We start from the raw sequence: 19,029 nt of genomic DNA, 5'->3' as shown, positions 1-19,029 counted from the left end.
TTTGGCAGAGGAAGAAAGAAAAATTATCTATCTATCATCTATCTATCTATCTATCATCATCTATCTATCTATATAAATATCTATCATGTCTATATATCTTCCACACACATTTCTTAAAATACTGAAATTAAATGAAGTCTGATTGTAATGAATACTTGCAAATATTTTTGAAGAATAAAATTCCAGTAATTCTCTAGAGTTGTTTCTCAAGTTTAAAATGTCTGTAAAGAGCAGAAGGCATATAAACTTCATTTTGTAAGATTTTCTTCCTGTCAAGATGATTGGTTTTGAGAAGCATCTGAGGGTCTTAAGGCCACCCACCATTTTAATAACTCTGATTGTTCTGTGTATCATCAAGTCACTGTGTCCAATCTGGACAGTTTCATTTTATATAACTATAAATTTTGCTCTCTAACTGTCATTATTATAAATTGATCTCAATAAGAAAATGTTCATCATTGTTAAGGGATGGGGGAAAAAAGCTCAACACAGCATATATTTCAAGCTTCCAACAGTATAATCACACACTTCTAAGTATACAATTCTACGTGTGATTCAAAGTATAAAATTTCTAAATACTATTTTGGTCTTTTATATTTCCCATTTTATTTTTTGCTGTCAATATAAATTTAGTATCTACTGAGAAAAGGGTCTCAACTGTTGTTAAGGATTTTTTGAAGGTTATTGTCATTTGTAATTTCTTTTCTATGAGATATTTCAGTGTTCAGAATTTAATTCTAGGATGAAGTGTCAAATATGAGGTTGCTGGCTACATAAATACTAACCCCCTACCCCCAATTCAATTTCAAAGAGCAATTCAGGTGAGAGTAAATAAATAAATAAAAGGTTTGGTTAATGTTGGACATTTGCTTGGTACCGTGTCATTCAAAACTCCTTCCATTTAAAAACAAAATTTGCATTGACATATGAATGATGTATAATGCAGCATAATTACTTACGGGGTCTTTGAAAAGAGAAGCCCCCTTTTTTCCAAGTGATTTAACTTTGAAAAGGAATTACTTCACATGCCCAACAAATACTATTAAAAAGCATTTTATGAGGTTTTTTCCCTGCATATTTCTACACATGGACAGACTATTGTGTGTTCTAAAACCTGTATTTACATGACACACTTTTATGGTCCAATGGGCAAACACTACTTAGTCCTAAAATAACATCACAGTAATGACTACAGTCAAGACAGCAAGAACACTCCACCATTATTATCCATATCAGACTGCACCAGATGGGGTATGTGTGGTGGAGTGCTGACAGTGGCGAACGCTGAACAACTCTTTCTGGTATTTTTGTGTACTCTTAGGCACAGCAATATTACATTTAAAATAAGCAGTGCATCAGTTCTTTCATTTTGAAGAAATATATTGTATAATATATTCCTTTCTTCTTTTGAATCTAGTAGAGGAAAAAAATGACATGGAAAATTGAAGATGGCTTACAGTATATGGGATTTAGCCAAATTTCACTGGGTAAAAGGCAAGTTTCCAACCTCAGTAGTATTGATCCTTTTGTGTTGGGTCATCCTTTTGTGGGAACTGTGCTGTGCATTGTAGGATGTTTAACAGTATCGTTGACCTCTATTGACTAGAAGCCAGTAACCAAACCCCAGGGAGTTGTGACAACCAACAGTGTCTCTTTGCGAAGAATGAACTCTTGAACATACACATACTCTTTGAACATATTAAATTACAAGGGTTGGCTTTGTCAATATCAGAGTTTTATAAGTCTCTAGATGTAAGATGTACGTTTTTTTCTCAAAGTATACTTCATTCATGTGTATTCATTTGTTTTCCCTTCAGTCATGGTTAGAGTATATAAGCATTTTGCATCTGCAATATTATTTCACACATTTTATATTGACAGCAAGAAAATAAAATGGAAAATACCGAGTCAAATAATACATGGGGACATATTTAAGAGAAAGGCCTCAGTGTTTATTGAGGAGGAGAATTGGCTCCTACAAGTCCCCGTTGGGTCACAGGCTCCAGGAGACCTGCAGCTCTAGGCTAATTCTTGCCCAGTGTTAAGAAAAATACTTAAACTAAGGAATACTTCATGACAAAAGTGGCTCCCTCATAAAATCAGTGGAATTTTCAGTTACATTTCTCATCTCCTTATGCTTTTGGAATAAAGACACTGTTTCCCAGAACTCGGGTAGTTGGAAAGAAGAATGAGACAAGATTATTTACCACATCACTGATTATAAACATGACTAGAATTGTAAAAATAAAGAAAAGAAGTCAGACTCTTTGCTTCTGCTTCATTTTGAATGTCCACCAGTGGGTCTAATTATCATGCTGGAACTGTCAATTCTGTCATTAGGCGTAGTCAGGGATTCATTGTTTTAGTTAATCAAGAGTTGTGCTTTGCAGCGAGTAACCATATATTCACGAATTATCAATTTTAAAATTACTAGAACATAATAAGAGTGTACTTATTACTACATTTTTCTCATATTAGTTTTTTCTTTGATAATTTAAAAAGGCTTTCAGGATATTTTGTTTGCTTTAGGGTTATCACTATAAAGCTAAGTCATTATTCTGTAGCTATGAAGACGTGCCTTCTGATATATATCTCTGCATGATATAATGCCAGAAAAAAAAATAGCTCTTAACACTCAGTATTGGCATTGAAATATTGGTAAGCGCTAAATAAATACAATGGCAAAAAATAATAGTCTATATTATACATACCATTGTATTATTTTTAATGCACGGTATCTAATGTTATAAAAATTCAATAAATAGTGAAAAAGATAAAAGTTTCACTCATAATCACAAGTTCCTAGTAAGTGATCACTATGTCTGGGCTAGTTTGCTCATTAATAAAGCACAATAAGAAAGCATAATTTTCAATAGAGAAAATTAATGTGATTATATTTCAGGAAATATATGTTTAACATTATAGCTTTAATATTGCATTAATTTTCAGGATACATGCAATTTTTCCTTAAACAAAATTATTTAATGTGCCAAATACTGACCTGTCATTTTATATTTCTCCAGACTTCAGTAATCCAAAATAATTTGACCTACTTATTCAGGATTATCAAGTCTTCTCAGAAGCTAAAGTGTAAAAAATATAAAGCAAACCCTTGATAGGTTAGGAGAGAGAATAAGATCTGTTTGGATGAGCAAGCACCTTAATTCCCTGAATAAATATATATTCTATATCAAATAAGCTTGGTCAATTTCTATATTTACTTTAATTTTTAATGCTGTTTGCTTTGTGGTTCTCAAAAACATTTCTTTTACGCATAGAGAAAAAAATATGAAGCATTCTGTAGTTAATTTTTACAATTTCATCAGCTGGTAGCAGAGGACCAGTTGCTTAGTGGATAATGTATTGGCTTTATATTCTAAAGGACAACTTCAAATCCTGTTAAGGTTATATTTTTATTAAAATTTCCATTAATTTTTCCATCAATGTGATTATAGATTAACATTAATTAATTCTTACCATTTTTGAAGAAATAAATGGAGCCATATCTGATTCAAAGTTAAACAAGACACTATTCAAGGTTTCTTGGTAACCCTTTCCTGGGTTCAGAATTGGTTGGGGAGAAAGGGAATAAGATATCTTTAATGGCATTTTATTGAACTTAGCAATTTAAATGGCCTACCCTGATTTTCAAAGATATCAAATTACCATACGGATGATGTCTTTCTCATCAAATCTGGCTCTTAATGTTTACCACGAAAATGACAAAGGTAATTTTTAATGTTGGATGTAGTACTTATATGTATAAATTGCTGATATTAATGAGAGTTCTGGGATGAGGTCTTTCTGTGCTAAAACTGATTAATCAATAAATAGATTCATATTAAAGAAACTGACAACAGAAACCACTGGCATTGCTTCTCTGGAGTTTTAATTTATTTTTACAGCAAATGGAAAACATATCCTAGGAAGAGTATAATCTTAATGCTACTAGGGGAATTCTGGGACACATATAAAGGTGGGCCACCAGGTATCCTCTTTGCATTAAGGCATTCTAAAATGCCCTCCTAGGAGGGAGGCCTGGGTGGCTCAGCAATTGAGCCTCTGCCTTTGGCTCAGGTCATGATCCTGGGGTCCTGGGATCCAGTCCCACACGGGGCTCCCTGCAGGCAGTCTGCTTCTCCCTCTGTCTATGTCACTGCCTTCTCTCCATGTCTCTCATGAAATATAAAATAAATAAAATAAATAAAATAAAATAAAATAAAATAAAATAAAATAAAATAAAATAAAATAAAAAACTAGGAAAGATGCAAATGAGGATTTTGATCCTGGTAGTACAGCTCTGGGTCATTGGGAACAGTCCTTTCCAGATCCATGTGTGACAAAACAATTATTACAAGCTTTAGGGATGGGATGTTATTCAAAGTAAAATGCAAACTTACCTTTACACTCTAAACTTTAGTGACTAATTTGAATGTCCCATTCTCTGAAGTATTGCAGGACCTAATAAAGTTCCTACTCAGCTTATCTTAACCATTTAACAGTGATGGGAAGTTTGCAGTATTCTAGGATTCAGAGAGGAAAGCAGAGCTAAAGTTTTGGACAATAGCACTGTGATATTAAAATTTAAAGGAAAAGTCTAGGGACCATTATTTCTCTTTATCTTGCTTGTCTGTTTTTTGTTACTTGTAATGGAAGAAAGGTTTTTAATCTCTTTAGAAAAAAGGATGCGGTAGAAATGTATCAAAATGTAATCCTGGACATGAGAGATTTTTTAAAAAAGGCTGAAACCCCCAAACACCAAAATGCACGTGTTAATATTTTATATTATATATTGAGATGCTTTTACAATGAGAAAACTATTAGGCTATTAGTTTTACCAACAGTATTAACAGCCAACATTTATCGGACATTTTCTTCGTGCCAGACACTGGCGAGAGTCTTAATTTCATGGCAAGAATTTTAATCTCCCCTCCCAGCCACCATATCGGGAAGGTGTTATTATTTTTCCCATTATAAAGATAAGTAAACTGAGTTTTACGGAAATTAATTAGCAAAGACTAAATGTTTAGCAAACCCTCAGAACCAGGCTGTGACAGTCTTAAAATGTCAATGTGGAAATTCTTAAAAGGAAAAACTGTTGCAAAGAAGACTGAAAGTAATGTTCTCAGAGTGGAACAAGAAATTGAGAATATATTAATTGTCCATGTCATAAGTTGGGAGAGGAAGTATAGAGTTGTCTCTTAAAGTTGTCTGCAGACAGGATTATTACAGTAAGAATAAAATGTTTTAGCAAACCATAGATTGACATCCCCATGCAAAAGAGTGGAAAAAAAGATCTTCATGCCTAAATCTCCTCAAAAAACACGTGCATTCCATATGGGGCTGGGTGATCCAGAGCAGGGGTTCAGCACTTTTTCTTTAAGATTGGGTTTCATTCTGCTAACAGCATGTTGGCTGAATGCCCACTAGCAAGCAATTAAGACTTTGTGCTTGCCTGCATTTTAGTAGCTCTCCTCGTGAAACATGCGGCCACATGGGAGCAGAAGCTTTGCCAGCATGGGTCACGGTCTGGGAGCAGCATCAGGAGAGCTTCTATACTCTAAGGACTTGCAGTCTTCTGGGAAGTTGAGGAGAGGATGAAGGATCGATTGGCTGTGCCTGTGAAGGAAGATCAAGAAGGGAATCGTTAAGAAATGGGGACCGTGGAGAGAGATCTAAAGTAGAGTTAGGAGAAGAAAGCAAAATGCTACCAAGGAACCTAAAGAAAAAGGAGATAAATCAATGTCTAAAAATTGAGACGCAGTTGGGTTAAATATAAGAAGAAGACAAAAACTGGATGGCTCATGAGAGTTCCTTACCACTGAACTTGGATCACACCCTTATTATTTTTTGAAAGCAACACAAATGCTGAGCACCTGAAATGTGCCAGATAAGAGGGCTCAGGACCTGAAGGCGACTGAGACATCTGCACCCAGAGATGAGTAAGGGAAGACTCCATGCCTGATGTGACACTCATCTAGATTATTACGGAAATGGCAACAGTATGACCATACTGCTTTCCTCTTCCCAGCCCACTACGTCTTTTTGTGCCTGCAAAAAAGGGTTTGACTCAGTTGGCATAAGGTGTGTCTAAAAGAATTAGAAAGCTTTATGCAAAGATGAAATAGACTCCTTGGGAGGGGGCCAGCATTTCACGTCTGAAAAGGTAATTGGCCAAATCAGTGATTTTAAATCTGATTGATTACTCAAGACCTCCTGGGCATGATTTTACAGTACAGATGTCTGCTCCCCGCTCCTGGAAGTTCTGGTTCAATAGGTCTCACCAGATATATCCTCATGATGTAAACATTGCCCTGAACAGTTTTGAAAAGGAAAATAGTATTTCCTTCTCCACAATAGGCTTTGTTAGGTAGGAAGGAAGGAAGAACCACTGTCTTGCTGGCTATATCTGCATAAAATCTGTAAAAAATACAAAGATATAGAAAACTATCCTTCAAATTATTAATATGGCCCCTTAAACAGGTAATGTCACTGGTGTATGTGAAAACAAATTTTTACACATTATTTTGGGGATACATGTATTGTGTTAACCAAAGCATACTTGATAGATAGATAGATAGAGATATAGATATAAACATAATCAGTAATTTATACTTTCTTACTATTTGGAAAGTTAAACATACACCGGGTTTATATGGAGTCCTAATTTTACCACTAACTAGACTCTAAGAACCCCTACATGACATGCAGAAACTACAACTTTCTGAAAGTCAGTCTCAATCAAAAAGAATCACATGCTCAAAGATCTAACTCCTAAGAATTCTTGGGTTTAAAATATGATTCTTTAATAAAATAAACCTTTGCTTACACAAAATCTTATGCAAATGCCTAAGATATCCAAAAAGATTGGAAGAGTTTGGGGAAGGGCAGGTGTAGGGCTCCAGAGTCCCCTCTTCAGCAATTGCATTATCGTCTACACTAGGAGCTCCTAACAGCCTCCTCAGTAACCTGGAGTTCCACAGAGCACAGGTGGAAAGCAAAAACATTTAAAAATTTATTCTAAATTTATTTAATAAATGTATGCATGTATGTATTCATTATTAATTAAATTTATAAATTTAAAATGCATTTATTTGCTAGAATTTAACTTTTAAATTAAGTAAAAGGGAACACACTGATCATAATGGATTCCAGTAGATACGTGAGGCTAATCCCTAACTGGTTACCCGAGTTACATCTCCCCAGTGGCTTAGGCCAGTTACAGAGCAGTGCACATGTGGCTGAATCTGTGGTCACTGTGGTGGAGTGCAGGAGCTGAGGTAAACAAACAACACGGCCTCTTTGTCAAACCCAACTGGGTTTGAACCTTTAATCTCCATTTGCTAGTTAAATGACCTTGAGCAAGTGAGTAGAACTTCCAGCCGTCTTCTGATCTCGGCCTGTGAAGTGGGGGTAATTTCTACCCTCCACTCTGCTAGAGATTGGTCTTTAGCGATGGGACTGATCCACACTGTTGCTCTTCCTGCATTTTGGTGCACAGGTCAGGGTAGCAATTTGGGAAATGGCTCTAACTCCTTCGGGCCTACTCATTTCTCTACACAGAGTGGACTCCTTGTGGCACAAAAAATTAATGGTGGGCTTCTGCGAGCAAGGAATTGCTACGACTTTTACCATGGAACCGAGGAGAACATCTTATTAAATTCCAAGTTCCCAAATATGATGGTCACACCTTAGTGTATAATAACTAATTACCATGGTCTTGAACTATGCTTATGTACTGATGATCACAGGGGGTAGATTTTTTTGTTACAAATCACTGCATTTTCAATATATTCAAGCAAATGCGCACCTCCAGCGAGTCAGGTGAGCCTGAAGGCTGGCAAAGGGCCAGGGTAGAGCTCTCTAGGTAAAGCATAGACCATTGTGTGTTTAAGTGAATGTGTGTGTGTGTGTGTGTGTGTGTCTGCAAGCATATCCCCTGAGGTGTACCGGAAAAGCAACAATAACAGAAATAATGACTGCGATTGCCCCTAGGTGGGAATTCCATCTCATTTTTTGAGATTTTTTTTTTTTTTTCAACTGGGCCCAGAAAGGAGTGCTTAGCCTGCACAGCTTACTTCGTGTTATTTCCAAAGGAAGTAGTGTGGTACCCACCGGCACATATAAAGCTTTTGTATAATGACCAGATTTTTCTGAAACCCGTATGCGGTGTAAGTGTAAACTGATGCAATCAAAATAATCATTTATGTTTCTTTCAGGTAACAGCATCACCTGTTTTGAGAAAAAATGCTTCTGAATTCTTCCCTGTTAACGCACTTTACGAGGATTTTGCAAGCATTCAGTGCAGAGAACCCAAACATTTTATTCTGGCAAGGGAAGCTTTATAGAAATATTTGCAATATTTTGTGCTAATCCCTCCACAAGTCACTTTGGTGTGGCAAATATTTGTTCAAGCAGACTTTACTACAGTTACAGAGTACATCAATCTGTTGTTTTAACCTTTAGAAAATAACCCTGTGTCTTCTCGAAGGAAATAAAGAGTCATTGATGAAACCTTTTAAGTTTTCAACTTCTTTGCAATAAGGTGCCTGGAAGAGACAGCCGCACGTTATCTCCAGGGAATGGATTAAAGGGGATGAAGTGCATCCCTGCTTACTTTCTTGGCTCATCTCTTTATGGATATGAGGGACCTAAAAAGTAAATGGTGGTCAAAAAGAACAAACACATTTATTAGAGCAGTTAGAAAAGACCGTTTTGATATTTGCCAAGTTCCTTCTCAATAACATGTTTGGCAGCTACCAAATGACATGGCCTGCCCAGAGTTGATTTTGATGAAGCCTCTGGGATGTGTTAAAAAGTAAACCAGAGCAAATCACGTACTGGAAAGCATAACTCAATCAAGGAAAAATGTATGATTAAGGGTGACATGGGCAAGGAAAGCTTTGCCAGAGCTCAGGGTAAATATTTGTATCAGTGTGAAGAGAAAGCTTTGTGACGCTGATGTCAACCAGCTGGAATTTTCATTGTTTATAAACTTTTGTTGTTAGAGTTGAATTCTGGCAGAAAAGGTACCAAAGAAAGAGCAGTTTCCCAGCATGAAAGTTTGAATTGTGATAAGGCAGCTTGACCAGATATGAATACAACGATGCAAAGTTTCAGCCTCCCTTTCCTTCCAGAATTCTCTTGCCAAGAAACAAGCTTCTTGCCTTAATCTCCCTTTGACAAAATTCATCAGGATTACCCAAAAGACAAGATTTTGTTTTGTTTTATTTTATTTTTTCTGTGTTACAGGATTTATGGCTTCTTCTTCCTTAGTAGGATGATCAGAAAGTGGGTAAGAATCTAGATGGGTTTTTTTTTTTTCTTTTTTTCTACAGAATATTGCCACATGAGTTAGATATTTTAATGATTGGAAATAAAAGGTTTGGGATTAAAACCAATTTTTTTGAATGGTGTTCATCAACTTTGTGATGCTAAGTTATTTTTGCCCCATTGTAGGTCATGTCAATACTTTTAAACTGAATGTTCAATATGTTAAAGGACTTGGGTACTTTTTTTTTTTTTTAACTCACCAACGATTTCTATTAAAAGGAAATCTGTATTTTCTCACTAAACCATGTTTTGTTGTACTTTTTAAAACATCGGAGGTCGCCATAAATCAAGCAATATCACAAAGACGTGGGCTTATATAAGAATTTACAGAAAAAAAAAGAATTTACAGTAGTTCAGAACAAGTAACTCAACTTTAGGCAGAGAAAGAGTGGCCTCTTGCCACTTAGCCCTTCCTCTCTGAAAAATAACTGCATGGTTGGTGCTCACATTGCCAAAGGGGAGCACGTTGAGATTTCCCATTTTCAGAGATGGACTGTGGCCAGAAACCTTCTCTGCAGTATGGACATTCTGACAAGTGACTCTGGCTTCTTCCCCAGGGTAGTCTGAAAGCTCCAACCTGAATTACTTTCAACGAAGGGTTCCTAATAAGACTCAATGACTAGGAAATAAAGAGAAATTCAAATTACTCTCAAGTTATCCTTTCTTTTAATAATTCCATGTTTTAAATATACTTCAGTCAGACCGGCCTACACCATAGCACAATTCAGATTTACCCAGGTATGTTGTTTATGAAAAGGCTGCATTAATTCATTTAGGAGGACTAAGTTTGAGGGATCCTCCGCTTGCCACCTCTATCCCACAGTAAATGGAAGCCTGGCCCTGCTGATGCAGAAACAGGACACATTTCAAACATAACCACATTACCCAGCTGCACTAAGAATAGAAACCAAGGCCCTGCTGGTGTAATTAGGAAATCTTCTCTTCCGGTCCCTGGGCTTTAGAGACCTGGGTCACTCGCTAATTCCAATTTAGAATGCTTTTGTGATAAGGGTCTCTGCAAAGTAAGAAGGGAGCTGAACATGAAAACTTTTCATTTTAAGTTTCTGAGCTGGCATGTCCCTCCTGTGAAGAAGAATCTCTGGGTTTCACTGGCCTAGAAATCAGCCTTCAGAGTGCGGGTCTGTCTGGGGCATTATGATGATAGTGTGTTTTCAGGAGGTGAAGAAGTGCCAATTACTTCCACCTGAAGTTTGCACATTTCTAACCCATTGCACCATACTCACAGCCTGCGGAATTCAAAGGAACACATACAAAATAAACACCATATGCAAAGCTAGAAAATCCCACCAGGTGGGAGCCCTGGGTTTGGATACACTTCGTTTTTAGTTATATTAAGGCACACACAGATATAAAAGGAACTGACCTGTCCCTGAGCTATCTCTTCCTCATTCCCTCCCTTCCTCTCAATGACAGGACATCCTCTAGGTCATTCTCTGTTGTGGATTGGGACCCTCTGGCATTATATTTTAATTAAATGGTCAGATTATTAATGCGTGAAAATCAGACACAGCAAATGTTGAGCTAACCATTTTTCATACATAATGTGTCCATATCAACATTATAACAGCCATATACTAAATATCGACATGGTCATTTTTAAAGAAGTAGCCTTGATAAATATTTGAGTTAAAGATTCTTGGGATCATGTGAAGTAGCTAAGAGGTCATGTCTTATCATTGATTTTTTTTTTTTAACTCTGCTGTGTAATAATAGAAAACCACTCAACCCCTCTGTTTATAGTTCCACCCCAGAAGTCAGCAGAGGAAATAATTGGTGGTACATTTTGTGGTAGGAATACTAACATGCATTCAATATTTTGTTCAAAGGGAGAAAATTCAGAATAGCTTTTAAAAAACTATCTCTGTAACAGGGTGCTGGGTGGCACAGCTGGTTAAGTGACTGAGGCTCAGGTCATGATCTCGCAGCCTTGAGATGGAGCCCTGAGTTGGGCTCCTTGCTCATCACAGAGTCTGCTTGAGATTCTCTCCACGTCTTCCTTCTATCCTTCCACTTGTGCTCTCTCTCTCTCTCTCTTTCAAATAAATAAAGAAAGAAAACAAAACAGAAAAATAACAAAACAAAGCAAAAAAATCTATCCCTGTAGCTTAATGTTACTTGCTTTGCTATCTTCTTCAATGGAATTCTGCTCCCTTATCTTTTGAGAGTTCTCCTTCCCCTCATTTCAACCTTGTGCTACTGTGCAAGGTACCAAGTTAATATAATTTTATAATATAATAATATAATTAATATAATATAATTATATATAATAATTATAATATAATTTTTTACCTCTTGCTTAGCCACATTTGATTGGTCCAACTTAAAGAAATCATAATGTTTCCTAGGAATTTGAGATAAAAATATGAAATCCCAGCTCAGTGTTGGATGCTATCTTGAACAGAAAAATGCAGACGTTGGGCCTATTGATGGCCTTATACCTCACTGGAGACTTGAGGATGAGAAAAAGCCTCAGGTATCTGGCTGACTCAGTGAGAGTAGCATGCAACTCTTGATCTTGGGGTCCTAGGTTTGACCCCCATGTTGGGTATACAGATTACTAAAACAAACAAACAAAGGAACCTAGGAAAAAAAAAAAAAAAAAAAAACGGCCAGGCTGCAGCAAGAAGAAAGAGTCACATAAGGAGTAGAGACCAGCAAAGTATAGAGAGGAGGTTTGTGAGTCCCCACAACCAGCCTACCCAGTCCTACTATATCCCTCTCCACCAGAGACTCCAAAGCTCCTAAAACTATAAAGAAACTGTACTGTTTAAATTAGGTAAATTGCATTTCTGTTAGTTTGTTAACAGTAGTTAGGTCTTAACTCCTATGTCCACTCTGCTCAAATAAATGATAAAGGAGGGATGCCTGGGTAGCTCAGTGGTTGAGCGTCTGCCTTCAGCTCAGGTTGTGATTCCAGAGTCCCGGGATCGAGTCCTGCATTGGGCTCCCCACAGGGAGCCTGCTTCTCCCTCTGCCTGTGTCTCTGCCTCTCTCTCTCTCTCTCTCTCTCTATGTCTCTCATGAATAAATAAATAAAATCTTTAAAAAAATGATAAAGGAATTTATTGACTGCCTAGTCTTACGTAATCTCTTTTGTGATCCTAACACTTAAAATCACCTTTTTTTTTTTCTATTTCACAATGGAAGAAGCAAATCAGAGAGGTTAATTGCCTTTTCCATGGTCACACAGTCAGTTAAATTATATCAAAGTGAACCCAGAGTCCATCCTTTTCTTGTGGCTTGCTAATGTTCTTAGAAACTAAGTTGAGGAAGACAAACTCCCCTACATTCAGTAATAGAGAATATAATAAAGTTCTGAATATCATAAGTGATATATGATTGCAGATAAAGGAATGTCAACAAAGGATGGAATAGTGGCTCGGGAAGGAACTATCTGAGTTACAGAAAGTACAGCCAAATTAACTTATTGATTTGGAAACATAAAAGTCCGAGGGTCAGTTTTGTTTCACATACAACTGAATCCAGGACCTAAAGTAGCTCATCAGAACTCTTTGTTCCCTGACTCAGCTTTGGTTTCACTGTCAAGAACACCTTCATCAGGCTCCCCCCAAGAAGCCTGCTTCTCCCTCCACCTAGGTCTCTACCTCTCTCTCTGTGTCTCTCATGAATAAGTAAATAAAATCGTTAAAAAAAAAAAAAAAAAACACCTTCACAAATACTGTCCCTAAACACTTGCAGGGTCTGCATATACATGTAAAATGGGGGCCTCTTGCCTGAAGTCCTTTCCTCTTTCCCCAAAGATAGAACCTGGAGAAGAGTTCATTAGAGGCCCCGGATGTTGACAGAATGCTACTTGGCAGAAAATTCCAAGGTTTTGGTGCCAAAAGCATATTGTAGAAGGCAAGAGGTAGGCTTCGGAGGCACACCTCTTGGCTTTTCCAGGAAGGCCACAACAGGAGAGCAAGAGCAGCGGCCTCTGCTTGGGAGCCCCAGTCGCCCACATGTATGAATAGGACCTAGTGGCACCCACCGACTTCAGACTTACAACTGTTGAATATAAAGTCCAGGGAAAAGATAATGAAAAAAACCAGAAATCTTAAAACACCCCAGAATTGAATCCTTTTGGTGACACTGGGTCTCGTGCTCATTCATACTTGATTCGATCATTGTTGACAAAAGATTGGACTATACAGATGAGCCAGTGCTGATTCTGAGTGCACGTCTGGAGCTGGGTGTTGGGATCAGCGCCACAGAAACACAGAGCTGGAGAATGGTTGAGTGGTAATGCTACTCTCTAAAGCCAGAGGATGGAGGTGGGCAGGCAATAGAACACAGCCGGCTGTTTAGGGCTTCACAGGAGAATTATAACTTGAGACGGTAAAACTATTATAATAATATATGATAATATGATAATAATAACTATTATTATTATAATTCTGAGCAGTAACATAAAAATAATAGCTACCATTTATAGAGCAATTAGTTTGTGACAACCATTTTGTCAAGAGCCTGGAATATATCATTTCATTTACTTAACAACCCTGACGTATGGATACTATCATCAACTTCATTTTATAAACGAAAAAAGTAAGGCTTTACGATTTTAAGCAACTTGCTTTGTAAGTGACAAAGCAGGAGTAGAACTCAGGACAGTGTGACACCAGCGTCATGTCATTAGCCGCTAAAATATATATACGATATAATGCGATATATGTTAAATATAAAAAATAAATAATAAATAAATAAAAATATACAACATTTATACAATATAAATGAAAATTTCATTTCTCACTCACCCCTCAACATTTGACATTATGAATACATTATAACATTATGAAAACATCTCATGAAAGGTTTGCAGAATTATAATTCTATATCTTCAATCTCATAGCAAGTCAAAAGAGAGCATGAGTGGGAAGGTAGGTACAAGGACGTTTTTCTCCTTGAACTTGTTCTTCCTTCAGGACTACATCCTAAGTTTAAGAAAGTTGGTCTGAAAAAAAAAAAAAAAAAAGAAAGTCGGTCTGAGTATGCAGGAGCTTGGAATCCCACCTTGCAGATCAGAAGTTGTATTATTTTTTTTCCCATTATTATTTCTTTTCTTCACGGTTTTGACTTAAAACTGTATAATAAATTGTATAACTCATTTTATTTGCCCAGGGAACAGTTTGGGTTGAATACAATAAGCAAGATTTGAAACTTTGGCGAAACTCTTCAGAGGATATCATTATACCCTTTTAAAACTCAAGGCTGAGGGGAAAAATACTTTTACCTTGTTATTTTTTAAGTTTTTATCATTATTAAAATGGTGGTAATGTCTTAAAATCATTTTTAAAGGTAATGTCATTTCTGAATAGTTAATACATCCCATGGTTCAGATCAAATGAGCATAAAATGTACACATTAAGAAGTCCTTTTTTCCATCCATGGCTCCTCCGTCCCCTATAGATCATCCCCTGATCACTTTTATGAGGTTATTGTACCTTTCCAGTATTACTAAAATTATTATGTAAAACTGTTTCACCGTAGCCATTACAATTTTTAAATTCCCAAGTTTCTTACCAAATTTTTCCATAAGGAAAAATTACAAAATCAGGGATTTCACACCATTTTAAACATACAGAGGAAAAGAAACATGGGCAGAGGAAATCTGAGCCATAGCTACAGGTATCCCTTACCATTTTTTCTTCCTTGAAATCTTGCAAAGTTGAACTCTTTTACTCTTCAGACCGTGGGGGTGATCCTGTGGGTGCCAGTACTCACTGCAACTTCAGGTACTCCGTGTTTTCCACGGGCCCGCCACCGTGAATGAAATGGACATTCCTGATGGATCCAGGCATTTGTGGAGAAGCCAACAAGGTCTCAGGACCATAAAAGTTAGAGAAGTAGGATCCCTGGAGTGTGCAATAAATCACTGAGTGTCCCCAAGAGCCATCATGTAAAAACAGAATAGTAGGTGAAATTTCAGCAGTCGGCTGAGGACAGGAGTGGGTACTAATGACATGCAGACTTCGACGGTAACGGTCAAAGCTGATCAACATTTGGCACCTTTGCAATTATTTGTTGATTCTTCTTTCGTTGTGTTGGGGAAGAATGAAAACTTTCCCTCTACCCTTAGTTCTTGGCTCAGACCCCTTTAAGAAGAGACAGATCGGGGGATCCCTGGGTGGCTCAGCGGCTTGGCACCTGCCTTTGGCCCAGGGCGCGATCCTGGAGACCCAGGATCGAATCCCACATCGGGCTCCCGGTGCATGGAGCCTGCTTCTCCCTCTGCCTGGGTCTCTGCCTCTCTCTCTCTCTCTGTGTCTTTTATGAATAAATAAATAAAATCTTAAAAAAAAGAGACAGATCTACAAGAGAAAAACACACAAGTTTATTAACATGTATACCTCCTGTATACATGGGGGACACCTAGGGAAAGTAGTTTAGAACTCAGGCTTAAATTCCAATTTAACAGGGAAAAGGAAGGGGAGATATAGGACTCTTAGATGAAACAAATGATTTTTAGGAAAAATGAATGGACCCGAGAGGAACAGATGAAAGATATGATAGTTTGTAAGGAAGCCCATCAGAGGGTGGTGTGGACGTCTAGTCTCCTCTCCTGTGACAATGCCAGTCTTCCCCGGTGGTGGAAACTCATGGGGGGGGGGGGGTACTTAGGACAACTGAATTCCTTGGGAGGAGTTGTCTTTAGCAGAGAGGGAAGTTCAGAGGCAGCCTCTCCCTGGATTTGCTTTTCAAGGGCCTATGAGTGCCATACTTTGGGGCTGCGTCTTCATTCACTCCTCACTTGATTCCAAACTCTATCAAGGCAATTTTGTTCACTGATGAAACCCTGTTTTCCTGACTCGAGTGTGATGTTCAATAAATAAGGAAGAGGCTGCCTGGAAGAGGAGGCGATCTAGGTCAAGGGCTGTTCAAGCAGAACTCACACCTCCATCTTGAGAGAAATTGGTGAAGAGGCTGACCTTTATGGTTTCCATCCAACTCCAGGGTGCTGTGATTCTCGGAGTAGCAGAATCAGTTACTACTGGGATTCCTCAAAGGAAAGGCAGAAAAATGCGCAGCACACAAAAAACTACGGGGTCACGTCCTGCAGGTGATGTGAGGGGTAGGGACCATGCCAAGGATGGGGACCCTTTGGGAAATCACTGATACTGCCCGGCTGCCCCCAAAGCAGGAGTGGAGCTCGGTGGCCTGAAGGATCATGGTTAGAAGAATACATAACTAAAATAAAGTCCTTACATGGGCCACAGGGCTCTTCCGTCTTCCCAGCAAAAATGTAAAAAAAGACCATGTTTCCTAAGGAAAACAAAAATGAAAGAGTAAAAGCAGGCATTGAGTCTTGGAAGCGAAATGAAAAACAAACACATAAAAATGAAAAGCAAGCAAACAAAACCCAATTGCTGTCCGGGAGGAATAAAAGCAGAGAGGGAAGTAGTAAATCAGAAAGGAATGGGAACAGCATCCTGTGTTTTCAGAACTCTTTGGGTTAGAACCTCTCATCCGGTGTCTTTGCAACGTGGTAAGCACCTGTAATGGGTTTATTGGTAAAAATCGTCGCGATTAAAACCTGCCTGTCTGGAAAGGAAACCTAATGAGAAACCTTATAGAAATGGATGGTGATGCAATGGGAATGTTTGCATCGGTCAGAAATATGGGACTCGTTCCTGGGGCTGGGCCTCGCTTGACCCTAGGGCAGGGAAGCCGGGGCCTGGGACAGATGGAGAGGGCGTCCGAGTGCGCTGCATCCGGGCCTGGGTCGAGGCCCGGGGTGGACACAGGCTGGGGGAGGCAGTTCTCTGCACCGCAGCCCCGGCCCTCAGGCAGGCCACCTCCTGCCCTCTCTCCCACCGCGGGGGCTGCACCCGCAAATCCCCCCCAACGTGGAGAGGGGCCGTGCCCGACGGGCCCTGACCGCCAACCGGCCTCCCCCGTCCCTGGACTTCTAATCTCCACTCCTCTCTCGATTCTCTTGCAGCAAGCCCTTCTCCTCTTATAAAACAGAAAAGAAATAAGGCCGTAATTACTTTTTCACACCCTCTACTAATATAAGCCCAGCAAATACTCCCCTTTTCCCTAGACTTCAGTAAGCACAGATTTGGGATCCTGCGAGCGTTCTTATAAAAGGGCCGTGATTCTGTGGCACTAGAAATTGAAGAAAGAAGGAAAGAAAAAAGCAAAAAAAAAAAAAAAAAAAAAAAAAGCAACTCCCTGGTCAGCTCTTTTTAAAGAACACACACATTTGGAGTATTTAACTACTTGGGCCTCAGTGGCCTGTTAGCCCCTCTCTGTGGACTTGACCTTTGAGTGGATGAGAGTGCAAGGCCTAGGAGACTGGGGTGCGCAGGGAGAGAGGAGCCAGGTCCCAGAACCACAGAAAGCCAGACAGCTAACTGTCCCCCCACCCACCCCCTCTGTACCGTCCCCTGAAGGGGCGGCCCAGCCCTAGTGTGGACCCTGTTTCTGCTCACATCTAGGCCTAACGTCTAACAGCCGAGTTGTCAACGAATGCCATTAGCACAGACGTGCCACAGGCACTCGGGGCCGGGGCGGCAGGCAATCTAGACCAGCGCGGGCCGGGCAGGCGTGGGGGGGGGTTGGCTGGGGGGCAGCTTACAGTCATTACCGACCTGGGCTCTGTTCAAACCAGTGACCTAGAAATGAAGGGCTCCAAATCCCATTACTAATTCCCCGAGCCATCAAGTCTCCCCTATGGCCTGGATCTTGTCCTGAAACCCAGGTCTCCTGTGGAAATAGCATCCGACGGCGGCCACCGCCTTGGCAGGCAGAGGTTTTGAAACAGAGGAGGGGACACAAAGAGGGGAATGTGCACATACAGAGTTGGCTTTAATTATCACTCTGAAGTTGCTCAGCAACTTTCAACCTCAAAACCTGAGCCTTCTTTAAAGTGAAAAGCTTTGCCAGGAAGTACAAGAATGGTGTTCAAACAAACACGGCCTTCTGTTTGGTCTGAATGGGGGAAATCCACAGCCCCCCCCCCCCACCCGAGGAATAATGAGAGGAAGCCAAATGAGAGGAAGTTGTTGAAAAGGAAAGAAAGCGATGAAATGAGTATTGCAAGGATGAGAAGAATATTTACTGCCCGAGGAAGAGAGAGGAGCCAGATGAAAGCCCCCTTGAACGGCTTTTCCCCTCTTGCTTGCTACCTCTGCGGCGCTCTCCAAGGCCTCTCATCAGAGGGGGACAATTAGTTTTCGGTGAACAGTAGGATTTGGGGGAGCTGGGTGCAGCCCAGGCCGCAGCGAGCTGCGCACAGGCCTGTAGGTGGAGCTGCACTCTGCAGTTCGAGGAGCTCGGCCTCCACAATGAAGCAATTGTTTCCTGTCTCCACTTAGCAATTCCTCCCCTCTCCTTCGGCTCTTTCTGGTCGCATGTTCTATTTATTTTAATGTATACCTTTGTGGAAAGCCTGTCTCCGAGGGGTCAGATACCCGGTTGATATGTGGCCTTCAAGGGGGAGAAAGGAGTGCGGCCTATTCCCATGACATCCCAGGGCTTTGTAGAGCCAAAAAAACCTTCTCAGGAACACCTAATCCTTGGGCTCTGGCCAAGGACCACAATCCTTCTGCACAACTGACATGGGCCACTCGGGACACTTGAGAGCTTTAGGTGTGTCTCTCTGAAGTCAGCCCCGGCCAAGCATGAGGCAAATGTGCCCGACCAAAGAAAATAAATTATGTGGACTCCAAT

At 39.6% G+C, this 19,029-nt stretch overlaps 2 long non-coding RNA genes across 2 annotated transcripts in view; one reads left to right on the top strand and one right to left on the bottom strand.

Annotated features, from left to right (window-relative positions):
• The window catches only part of LOC111091077, a 57,104-nt gene extending 48,590 nt beyond the window's left edge, over positions 1-8,514 (top strand). The window contains exon 4 of the long non-coding RNA XR_005373830.1: positions 8,220-8,514. This is a non-coding gene — a long non-coding RNA (uncharacterized LOC111091077). The remainder of the gene's footprint in view (positions 1-8,219) is intronic.
• Positions 8,515-14,077: 5,563 nt separating this feature from the next.
• LOC119864401 lies at positions 14,078-15,492 on the bottom strand. The gene is made up of 2 exons (XR_005373828.1): positions 14,994-15,492; positions 14,078-14,308 (listed from the first exon to the last, which is right to left on the bottom strand). It is a non-coding gene; the product is annotated as an uncharacterized LOC119864401 (long non-coding RNA).
• Positions 15,493-19,029: the final 3,537 nt, after the last annotated feature.

The sequence above is a fragment of the Canis lupus genome, chromosome 19 (genome assembly GCF_011100685.1).
Source record: "Canis lupus familiaris isolate Mischka breed German Shepherd chromosome 19, alternate assembly UU_Cfam_GSD_1.0, whole genome shotgun sequence".
Lineage (NCBI taxonomy): Eukaryota > Metazoa > Chordata > Mammalia > Carnivora > Canidae > Canis > Canis lupus.
This window is presented reverse-complemented; position numbering and strand designations above follow the sequence as displayed.